Here is a 12,519-nt window from a genome sequence, read left to right on the forward strand (position 1 = left end):
TGTGTTATATATACCCTGCCTGTTTAGTGTTTGTTACGGAGTCCTTGTTGTTTATCATGCCACTTCTGATTCCCTGTGTTGCCTGTGTGTGCTTGTATTTGGATTGCCTTATGGATTATGACCTATTGCCTGGACTGGATGTATGATTATGGATTTCCTCAGTAAATATACTGCTATTGGATCTACCTGTTTCATTTGTGTGTGAATTGTGACAACATTCTTATGTGGATTCTTCCGCAGGTTGTGCTCTAAATGCGGAACTTATAATAATAATTAAAAAAAAAAAAAAATTTAGCTGTGGAATGCCACAAGGTCTGATCCGAACAACACAATATGTCAAACACTATTGAGAAGTGTCAGTGATCTTAAGGTTTAGTTTAACACTGTTGTTATAAACCCTTTTTTTTTCTTTTTACAAACTCTAATAGATTAAATATTTTAGAATAACAGGCCTAAGCATGGTGCAGTTGAGAGTAAGACGGCCAATTGTAATTTCTCAAATGCATTCTGTCATTTGTTAGTCTAATTTTTCATATTCTTTTTGTTTTTGCTCATGAACTGCTTTAAGAAGAAAACTGGAGATATCTGCATAATCTTGGATCCATGGCCAATAACATTTCCATCTCATTATCCCAGTTTTGACAGCATTTGTGATTTCATAATTTTGGACTTTATGAGTTATTTATCCTTCTCCAATCTATCTCTAGAAAATGACCAAAACAAGATGGAGTGACCAGTATGATTGTTTTGCAAACAATAATTATCATTCTTTGACATTTTGTGTCTATCTTTTTCTTTGCCAGAGAATAATTTTATCATGCTTTTAGCCCTATAGTTGTTGCGTATAATAGCCCTCACTATACCAAATCCAGCCTCAGTTTTAACTATTTGGTGAGTTGAGCACCCACTTCTCTCTGTCAATGTACTTTTTCTTTTATAGGGCTGGACTGGTACCTACTTAAAAAGCAGATAGGGTTAGTTTAGCAGAGAATATAAAGAATTGCAGTGAATAATCAGGATGAATAAAGTTAATATAATGATTAACCAAAAATAGTGACCCCTGACCCTGGTCGCTTGAAAGGGACAAATAATGTGCGAATGAGCTTTAGGGACATGTATAAATGGTGTGTATTAAAAGTAAAAGAAATAGTAAAGGAAAACAATTGTTTTAAGATATTAACTTTGGCGATTATTGTAGTATGAAATAAGTTAAAATATATATAAAAAAGATATATATATTTATTCAATAAATGTAGCCTAATAATATATATTAACAATACATATAAATAAGATTGCACGTGCTTAATATATTATATCTTATATCTGAAGACGTTTAAGATTTGTATCTCGTTATCCCTGAAGACAGAGTGGAAAAAATGATTCCACTGCAGATAAATAAGTGTGTGTTGAGAAAAAATAACTGGTGCAGTGCTGAAGGGGAGCAAGATTGGGTGACCAAGTTTCAATAGTCATAAATCATTTACAGCAATCTTAGAATTGTAGTAAATGGGAATTGTTGATTCAATAAGAAAATAAATAAAAAGAGTAATTCCTTAATGTTGGTTGAGGAAGATGTTATTCACCATTATTTTGAAAACAGCACGCAAATATAGAAGAAAGATTAAAGTCTGATTTTATGATAGGGAAAATTAAATAGGGTCACTATTTTTAACCACAGGCATAGTCAAGCAAGACACAGGATCCCACAGACACACACACACTTCTTTTTACTCTTCTCTCTGTCAGATCTGAATGATCACTTCTTCTCGATGTTTCGTTTATAAACAATACATTAAAAGATTCACTGCTACACTTCCTCACCACAGCGAAGAACAAGAACTCTTTTAAAACAATAAGATTCACTGCTGCAATTCCTCGACACAGTGATAGTTTTAAAACTCCTATTTCATAGACCTCTGCGATTCCCTTACTTGACCCAGCAGAGTGAAATAAGACCTAGCTTACCTGAGCAGACTTTGTTAAATCTATAACAAAACGGTAACCGTAAGCTAAACATCCTCAAGGCCCTCTTGATCAGTAAACACAGGTCATTTACTGGTATCCTTATCAGTACACTTGTCGTCCTCAAGGCCCTCTTGATCAGTAAACACAGGTCATTTACTGGTATCCTTATCAGTACACTTGTTGTCCTCTAGGCACTCTTGATCAGTAAACACAGATCATTTACTGGTTTCCTCATCAGTACACTTGTCGTCCTCTAGGCACTCTTGATCAGTAAACACAGATCATTTACTGGTATCCTTATCAGTACACTTGTCGTCCTCTAGGCGCTCTTGATCAGTAAACACAGATCATTTACTGATATCCTCATCAGTACACTTGTCGTCCTCTAGGCCCTCTTGATCAGTAAACACAGATCATTTACTGGTTTCCTCATCAGTACACTTATCATCCTCAAGGCCCTCTTGATCAGTAAACACAGATCATTTACTGGTTTCCTCATCAGTACACTTATCATCCTCAAGGCCCTCTTGATAAGTAAACACAGATCATTTACTGGTTTCCTCATCAGTACACTTATCATCCTCAAGGCCCTCTTGATCAGTAAACACAGATCATTTACTGGTATCCTTATCAGTACACTTGTCGTCCTCTAGGCCCTCTTGATCAGTAAACACAGATCATTTACTGGTATCCTTATCAGTACACTTGTCGTCCTCTAGGCCCTCTTGATCAGTAAACACAGATCATTTACTGGTATCCTTATCAGTACACTTGTCGTCCTCTAGGCGCTCTTGATCAGTAAACACAGATCATTTACTGATATCCTCATCAGTACACTTGTCGTCCTCTAGGCCCTCTTGATCAGTAAACACAGATCATTTACTAGTATCCTCATCAGTACACTTGTCGTCCTCTAGACGCTCTTGATAAGTAAACACAGATCATTTACTGATATCCTTATCAGTAAATACAAATCCTTGCGTACATACGACAAAACCTTAGCGCCAAATCAGCAGCACCAGTATTCACACAATCCACACAGGATTATATAAGCACTGGCAAACACTACTGAGAGCTCCGCCACGCTCTTACATATCACTTGATATCTTCAAGACCTTCTTATTAGAAATCACACTACATGCAATCATTTCTGGAAACAGAGAACCCTTTCAATTTTTAAGTTCTTTAAATTTGGAGAAGCTTTTCTTACCACTTCCGGGCCACTGGTGACAAACACGTACTTTAAACAAAAGCAAAAAATGCTCAAAGTACAGTGGCCACTGTTGTCTGTGTCAGTCACCAGTGATGCCCTTCGTGGTTCCTTCAGATCCTAAAGGCCTATTTATACTTCTGCGTCGAACTGCCGCCGTAGCTACGTCGTAGGCTGTGTGTAGCGCGCGTACCCTACGGCGTACCCTGACTTGCACCTCTCCAAAAATGTAACAACGCGTCAATTCTACGCGGACACAAGCGCTGTGATTGGTCTGCCAGAACCCCTCCCTCGGGGTTTCACATGCTCCCTAGGTGCGCGTCAACGCGGACAACGACACAGAAGTATAAATTAAAACCAACACGTTGCCTACGGCGTATAGGCTCCGGCGTAGGTCCGACGCAGAAGTATAATGAGGCCTTAAGCCAAGTCCCATCTGGGGTGCCGTTTGTTGTGGTTTCAATCTTTTTGGGAAATCACTTCTCAGAGATCTTTGATGCCAGAAATATTAGACTTTATTTCACAAACAAAGCCGAGCACCTCCTGCAGGAGATCACTCCAGCTCAGTGGCCAGCTTCTCACAAATGGTAATACATTCTATAGATATTTTGAGAAATATTTTGTACCATGTTGACATTACTGAAATAGAATTCTCTGTTGCATCAGCATTCTGTCCCTTCAGGCTTCCAAAGTCCAAACCAAAGGCACACACACAGAGGAAATAATAGTGTACAAATATATAGCTAAATTACTTATTTTCAAAATTATAAAATCTTCAACAGATACAAGTAAATGTTGGTTTAATTATTTTATGGTTTCTATGCTGTCTATGTGTCAGAATATATGATAATATAACATAGGCTATAGGCTTATTTATATATATAAAAAAATGTTAGTAAATGGACTTAAACTTCCTAAACCCTGTAGAGTAGTGTTCTGGGTTCAAACATTCTGACACGCAAAGTGAAGCATTCACGTGACTGGAAAGAAAGTGAGGCTTCGTTTTTCGTTGATCACGTGTTTCTCTGAAAACAATACGCGCTCCGACACAGAGCTTCATGAGAGATTGCGCTGTGTACTCGATACACACTTTGAAGCTTCAGTGTCAAATGTAACATCACTACATTGGACTACGTGTCTGGATTATCCCTTTAATAAAAGCTGCCTTTTGAGTCTTGGAGCAGTTCGTAACAAGTCTAACGCAGTATATGTACTTTTTTTTTTTTAAATAGATGTAGAGTAGAAGAGAAGAGAAAAGAAAGTGTTAGTATTAATGGATCTCTTCACTCTTAAGTTCCACTAACTGTGTAAAAACGTTTTTGCGATATATGGGAGTTTTTGTGAAATTGACCTGTTTCCATTGAGCGCATTTTCATTTCGCAATTTCTATTTGTGCAGTTTGAAGGGTAATGGAAACGCGGCTAGTGACAACAAAGAACAGCATATTGTACAGAATGACAGTAACAGCACGACATAAACAGACTCTACAACATCCTTTTTACTGTATGTGTGTTATAAACGTGTGCTCTTTAAAAAGTAATAACATACATACTGTTTGTTTGAACCGCAAGAGGCGTCAAATCTCACACTACTCCTACATCTACGTCATACATCGTCAAGTGTTTCTCTGGTGGCGCAAGTCGACTTGTGTAGGCCGTCTGCTGGAAGCGAGTTATTTTAGTCGATAAAGTTTTAAATATGGATATTTTTACACTAACGCATCGCTTCACTTCAGAAGGCCTTTATTAACACACCAGAGCCTGTGGAGCACTTTTATCATGATAGATGCACTTTTATGATGGATAGATACACTTTTATGATGAATAGATGCACTTTTATCATGGATAGATGCACTTTTATGATGATAGATACACTTTTATGATGATAGATACACTTTTATGATGGATAGATACACTTTTATCATGGATATATGCACTTTTATGATGATAGATACACTTTTATGATGGATAGTTGCACTTTTATCATGGATATATGCACTTTTATCATGGATAGATGCACTTTTATGATGATAGATGCACTTTTATGATGGATAGATACACTTTTATGATGGATAGATGCACTTTTATCATGGATAGATGCACTTTTATGATGATAGATACACTTTTATGATGATAGATACACTTTTATGATGGATAGATACACTTTTATCATGGATAGATGCACTTTTATGATGATAGATACACTTTTATGATGGATAGTTGCACTTTTATCATGGATAGATGCACTTTTATGATGATAGATACACTTTTATGATGATAGATACACTTTTATCATGGATAGATGCACTTTTATCATGGATAGATGCACTTTTATGATGCACTTTTATGATGGATAGATGCACTTTTATGATGGATAGATGCACTTTTATGATGATAGATGCACTTTTATCATGGATAGATGCACTTTTATCATGGATAGATGCACTTTTATGATGGACAGATGCACTTTTATGATGGACAGATTTACTTTATGATGAATAGTTGCACTTTTATCATGGAGAGATGCACTTTTATCATGGATAGATGCACTTTTATGATGATAGATGCACTTTTATGATGGATAGGTGCACTTTTATCATGGATATATGCACTTTTATCATGGATAGATGCACTTTTATGATGATAGATGCACTTTTATGATGGATAGATGCACTTTTATCATGGATGTATGCACTTTTATCATGGATAGATGCACTTTTATCATGGATAGATGCACTTTTATCATGGCTAGATGCACTTTTATCATGGCTAGATGCACTTTTATGATGATAGATACACTTTTATGATGGATAGATGCACTTTTATCATGGATAGATGCACTTTTATGATGGACCGATTTACTTTATGATGAATAGTTGCACTTTTATCATGGATAGATGCACTTTTATCATGGATAGATACACTTTTATGATGGATAGATTTACTTTATGATGAATAGTTGCACTTTTATCATAGATAGATGCACTTTTATCATGGATAGATGCACTTTTATGATGGATGCACTTTATGATGGATAGATGCACTTTTATGATAGATGCACTTTATGATGGATAGATGCACTTTTATGATAGATGCACTTTATGATGGATAGATGCACTTTTATGATAGATGCACTTTATGATGGATAGATGCACTTTTATGGACTTCCAAAGACATATACCCATTCATTGCCATTATAAAGCATGGAAGAGCCAGATTTTTTTTAAATATAACTGTATTCGTCTGAAGGAAGAATATCATATACATCTAGGATGACTTGAGGGTGAGTAAATCATGGGGTAATTTTCATTTTTGGGTGAACTATACCTTTAAATGAAGGCACAAGGCATTGTTTGTTGCCCACAGAACCCCTGATCCAGTTCAAGCTTACATTGCATGGGAAGTGTTTCCATCCTGTTTTCCTTCTCTCTGCTGTTGGTACTCATTCATTGAATCTGATAAACTGGCCTTTATTATCCACTGTTTCATTGGACTGAGCAAACATACCATGCTTACACTCCTCAGGGGTTTTTATCTACAGCATATTTATGGAAGAATCCAAATAAAGGTATCAAATATCTTTGATATCCATCCAATTCTCACTCCACCCAAATAACAAATTATATCTGGTGTAAAAGGAAGTTTGTCAAAATGATCAATATTTATTGAAATATTATCCCACTTGTGATTTACATATAACATCTAGTATAAAAGTAGGGGAAAATGCTTCATAGAGCATCACTGCAGCATTACTGACATTTTAACGGCACATTCTGAAATAAACATGTAAGTATTAGCACATCCCTTCATTTACGTGTATATTTTGTATTGTAACACTGGCAGATCTTTACACTAGTTTATAGCATATAAAAAAAGAGATTAAGTTTATCCAAACATGAAAATTCTGTCATGATATTCTTGTCTTCATGCCGTTATAAAGCTGTTTGATTTTCTTTCTTGCATGAAACACAAAAGAGGATATTTTGAGGAATGTTTCAGTGTCCATAGAATGGACAGTTAGAACGTACAGTTAGAAAACAGAATAACACTTTACATAAAAAGTTTTTTTTTTACGTAAAGTGTTAAATAGCTTCAGCCTTGGGGAATCAATATACAGATGGATTAATCTGTTATATACAGAGTGTGAGAGTCGTATATTGGTTAATGGCCATCTGTCACCCCAAGGTAATCAATATCACAAGGGATGACAAGGTAATGCTTGAGTAATTAGTGAGGAGTTAGCATGTTTTTCACTTTAAAATAATGGGCCACATCACTCGTCAACGTGATCATACATGAGAATATGTATGTATTTTTACGTAAAGTGTACTTCTACCATACGTACATTTATTTACGTATTATACACACAGAAACGTATAATACTGACGTATTTACAGCACTAAAACATACTGTATAACATTTACGTATTGACAGCACAAAAACATAATTTATTTACGTATAAACAACTTTACCGACGTAAAAATTTGTACGTATTCCTATTTAACTTATGCATATTAAAATCGTGGCATTAATGTTTTGACTCTATTGCATTCAATTGTCTTATCAATTAAATTTTCAGTCGCAGTTATTAATACAGTTTAAGGTTACTCATAAATAATAACATTTCGCTCTGTACATGCCTTCTGCTGCAAACTCGTTTCGGAGGATTAGCCTATAAGGTGTTAAACAAGAATACACTTTAAAACCTTAAAAATACCTTCTTTAATCGTTTAACCATTTTGTAAGGAACTACCTTTGTACTAAATTAGATATTACTTACTGCTTAGTTAATATTGCTTCCATATTAGTTAATAGTATTAAGTTCGGTGTTAATGCAGTACTACCTATCACTTCCTGCATAGCTACTTGTTAACTACGGACCATTATTCTAAAGTGTTACCAAAATAAAGTAGGTATATTGAATTATCAACTAAGATGTTATTATAGTGTTTGTTCCAATATTCAAACTAATGAATCCTTAACTTTGAAATACGTATGCTAAAATGTAAACTTTTTAAAAAGAAAGATTACACTTGAAATATTGTTACAATTGTAAGTGTTGTTGATTTATATGTGAAAAATGTTTAATAAAATAGCAAAACATATATTTACAAGGTACATTGTAAGCAACAATGTAAGCTCATTATGCAGCTCATTATGCAGCTCATTATGCAGGTCATCAATCCTCAGGTGTGAATCACAGCATTATTCATGATCATTCACGCCCCCATGCATATTGCCTTTCCAAACAAAACGTGTCTTAAAAAATTTAAATCAATGTACTGTTTTATGTGAATGATTAGGCAGGATGATTTTCACATCATTTTGAAGCAAAATGAACTCTAGGCAACAACATCCATTAGTCAAAAGTATTGTGGACACATATTTAGTATGTGTTTTATGGCCATGTACAGTATGTTTAGTATGTTTTTTCAATAACCATGCATAAACATTATTCTCTCAAAAATACAAACATGTACATAGATGTTACTCACATATTATGGTAGCCCTGTTTGTGCTAAATAGAGTGTAATTACACCTTTGCCATTAATATGTTTATAAGCAACTGAAAAAAGCACAAATGTCAGGGGATGTCAGAACATCTCAAGGACCCCAAAAACACGGGGTTAAATAGTTTATCCTTGTGCGAGTGGTTACAAACATTTTTTTTTTTTTGTGCGTTTTCAAATATAGGAAAAAACATTAACGCAAGTCGCTGTCTGTTCGAGGAGTGCTGAAATGTCAATTATTTTATTTATTTATTGTTTATTTGAATAGGGACAGATACAAAATAAACATAGATTATTACATAAAGAACAATCTGATGCATGTATCACAGTGTTTATAGCCATGGCTAATTCGCAACACCTGTCCCTAGAAGAGCTTTTTACAGTCAAGATAATGAATAAATAAAAAATAAAAAATTACAGCGAATACAATGAAATGTCCAGAAACCAGTTAGCACCAAGAGTGATAAGTATAATAAATAAACACATTCACTGGAACTCACACAGAAGCAAACCTCATATACACCCAGCTACACATCTCATATGGCATGATCACACTGCTGCTGCTGTATGAACCAGGCTTTTGTTAGTTTTTTAAAGGTGGACAGTTTAGTTAAAGTCTTAATATTTGCCGGAAGACAGTTCCACAGATTGGCTCCTTTCACAGAAAAAACATTTTGGGCAAAAGATGTTTTACAAAATGGAACTTTACAGTCTCCACATGTGGCCGCTCTTGTTGATCTGGAGGTTTCCAGCCTGTTCACGAATTTACAAAGTGGCTCAGGTGCAAGTCCAGTCAGACATTTAAAAAACAACTTTATGTGTCTAAGATTAACAAAATTAACAAAATTTAAAAGTTTATGTTTACTCAAAATGTAACAGTGATGGAATCGAAGGGGCTTTTTATCTAAAATTTTTAAGGCACGGTTATAAAGCCTCTCAACAGGCTTTAGGGTAGTTTGGCTAGTCTGGGACCAAACAGTGGTGCAGTACGACAAGTGGGACATGATCATAGTATTCAGAAAGACATGAGCACATTCAAATGTTAGACTGCTCCTAATCAATCTGAAACAGTTCATACTGGCCTTCATTTTTCTTGATATATTTTTAATTTGACTTTTAAAATTTAGATGAGAATCTAAAATCACTCCTAAATATTTTTCTTGTTCTACCTGATGGATGAGCTCACCATTAATTTTAACGTTAAGGTCATTTATTATCCTCGTTCTTTTCATAGAAAAACACATTGATTTAGTTTTCCTCAAATTAAGTGTTAAACATGATTTATTTAGCCAATTAGACACTTTCTCGAGACTTTTGGTCAGTGTACTGCCGATAACAATAGGGCTCTTGCCGGACACATAAACCACAGTGTCATCGGCATACATCTGAAGGCCTACCTCAGGACAAACTTCAGGCAGCTCGTTCACATACAGGCTGAAGAGAACAGGCCCCAGTATGGTTCCCTGAGGGATTCCGGTCTTAATTTTACATGGGGCAGATTTTACATGATCAATAACTACACATTGTTCTCGGCCCTGTAAGTATGACTCGAACCATAATAATGCCTGGTGTGACATATTGTACGATGACAGTTTTGAGATAAGACGGCTATGGTTTACTGTATCGAATGCCCTCTTTAAGTCCAGGAATACCACACCCACGATGTTTCCTCTATCAAGCGGCTGCACAACATTTTCCAATAATGCGCAGATGGCTGATTCAGTAGAATGGTTCTGTCTGAAACCATACTGTTGAGGGTGTATATATTGATGTATTTCTAAATATTGTGTTAGCTGTTCTGATACAATTTTTTCTAGTATTTTTGACATTACCGGAACTAGACTTATTGGTCGATAGTTACTAACGTCTGTGGTATTCCCGGACTTAAAAATGGGTTTAACCAATGCCTTTTTCCACACATCTGGAAATATTCCAGTTTTAATAGAAACATTTATAATGTGGGTCAAAGGTTGAATGATAATTTGAGAATATTTTTTGAGGAAAGTTGCATCTATGTTGTAGTTGTCTTTGGATAAATTAGTATTCAGGTCTGAAATAGCTTTCAATACCACTGCCTGATCCACTTCTCTAATTTTAAAGGAATTCTCATTTGCTGATGACAATATGTTTAAGTTGCCACTATTGAGCTTATCATCTAAAAAATTAGAAGCAAGATCTTGTACTGATTTAATAAAAAATTGATTAAAAGCATTAGCAACTTGGACAGGATCCGATATGTTTTTTTCTTCACATTTTAGTTCATATGAATTATTTATATTTGCATTAGGTTTAATTAAACTGTTAATTTGTTTCCACATTGCTTTACAATTTCCTTTAGCTTCAGTTAGAATTTTCAAATAATAGTTTGCTTTTAAGTTGCGCAATTCTTTTACTACTCGATTTCGTAAACCTTTAAATAACATCAGATCTGTGTCATATCTGGTTTTAAGATAGGTTTTTAGAGCAAAATCTCTTTTTTTTTATTAACTGTCGTACTGCATCACTTACCCATGGAAGCTGTACTTTTCTTTGTGGCCTTTTACATTGTTTTAAGAACTTATTCAATATGTTACTCATTGTAGAAGTAAATATATCACAACACTCGTTCACTTGACTATGTTGTGAGACTTCATCCCAATTAGTGTTTGCTAACTCATTCTCAAATTTAATAACATCTTTGCGGGGGATTATAAACTTGGTTGCCTTTCTGTCATATTTATATTCATTTAGACGTTTCTTTGAGAGTTTTCTTGAAATTAATATCATGTTATGATCTGATAAGCCACACACCAGATTGTATGTTTTTAAGACTCTTTCCGGCTTATTTGAGAAAGCTAAATCTATTGCTGTCTGTGATGTTTTTGTCAAGCGAGTGGGTCCATTTACAAATTGATGAAAATCATATTTTGATGTTAGTTCTTTGAGTTGTTTCCTACTAGATTTATTTAACCAATTAACATTAGTATCTCCATAAATAAGCACCTCGCTGTTCGATTTAAAAGATTTAAGAATTTTTTCCAAATCTTGATAAAAAGTTTGTAGGCAGCTAGATGGTGGATTATACACTACAAGGATATTAAACATCATGCGTGGGGATAGAACCACATTTACACATAGACTTTCAATTGATAGAGATTCATCTAATTGAACTTCCTTGGTCTTAAAGGAGTCTTTAATGTAAACCAGAACTCCTCCTCCTCTACCAGTAACCCTGTCCTTTCTATAGCACTTATATCCAGGCACATCTATCATTGAGGTGGGAATTTTATCATGCATCCATGTTTCACCTATGCACAAATAATCAAGATTGGAACCAATTAGCAAAATTCTAATTTCATCACATTTTGGATACAGACTTCTAATATTTAAATGCCCTCCCAAAATACCCTTAGGCTTTACTGTAGGATCCCAGATTATTTTCGCATGATTTACTGTCTGAAAAAATAAATATTGTCTCTGCTTTATTATTGCTTGTGACTGCAAAGTTTTTATATTATCAATAGTGTCTCTGTTTGTGCGTTGATACTTAACTTTATGGGTTGTATTGACGTTACTCTTCTTAGTAAAATCAGTCTTACGGTTAGAAGCGTCTGTGGATCCTTGCACACATAATGATTTTAAATCAGTGTCCAGTATGGCCTCCTCCGCCTCGTTGACAGAAGAATCCGCAGAAAGAAGGGTGCAACTCTGGGCCAGGTCGCTCCAGCAGTCTGCCGGGCCATCCGCGGGCGCAACCCCCGCCACAGTCTGGTCGACGTGGGCACACGGCTCCGCCACTGCCTCCGGGTCCTCCAGTGCCGGCACCCGAACAGTCGTCCGCACAGAGCACCCACCC

Source organism: Rutilus rutilus (assembly GCF_951802725.1).
Source record: "Rutilus rutilus genome assembly, chromosome: 10".
Lineage (NCBI taxonomy): Eukaryota > Metazoa > Chordata > Actinopteri > Cypriniformes > Leuciscidae > Rutilus > Rutilus rutilus.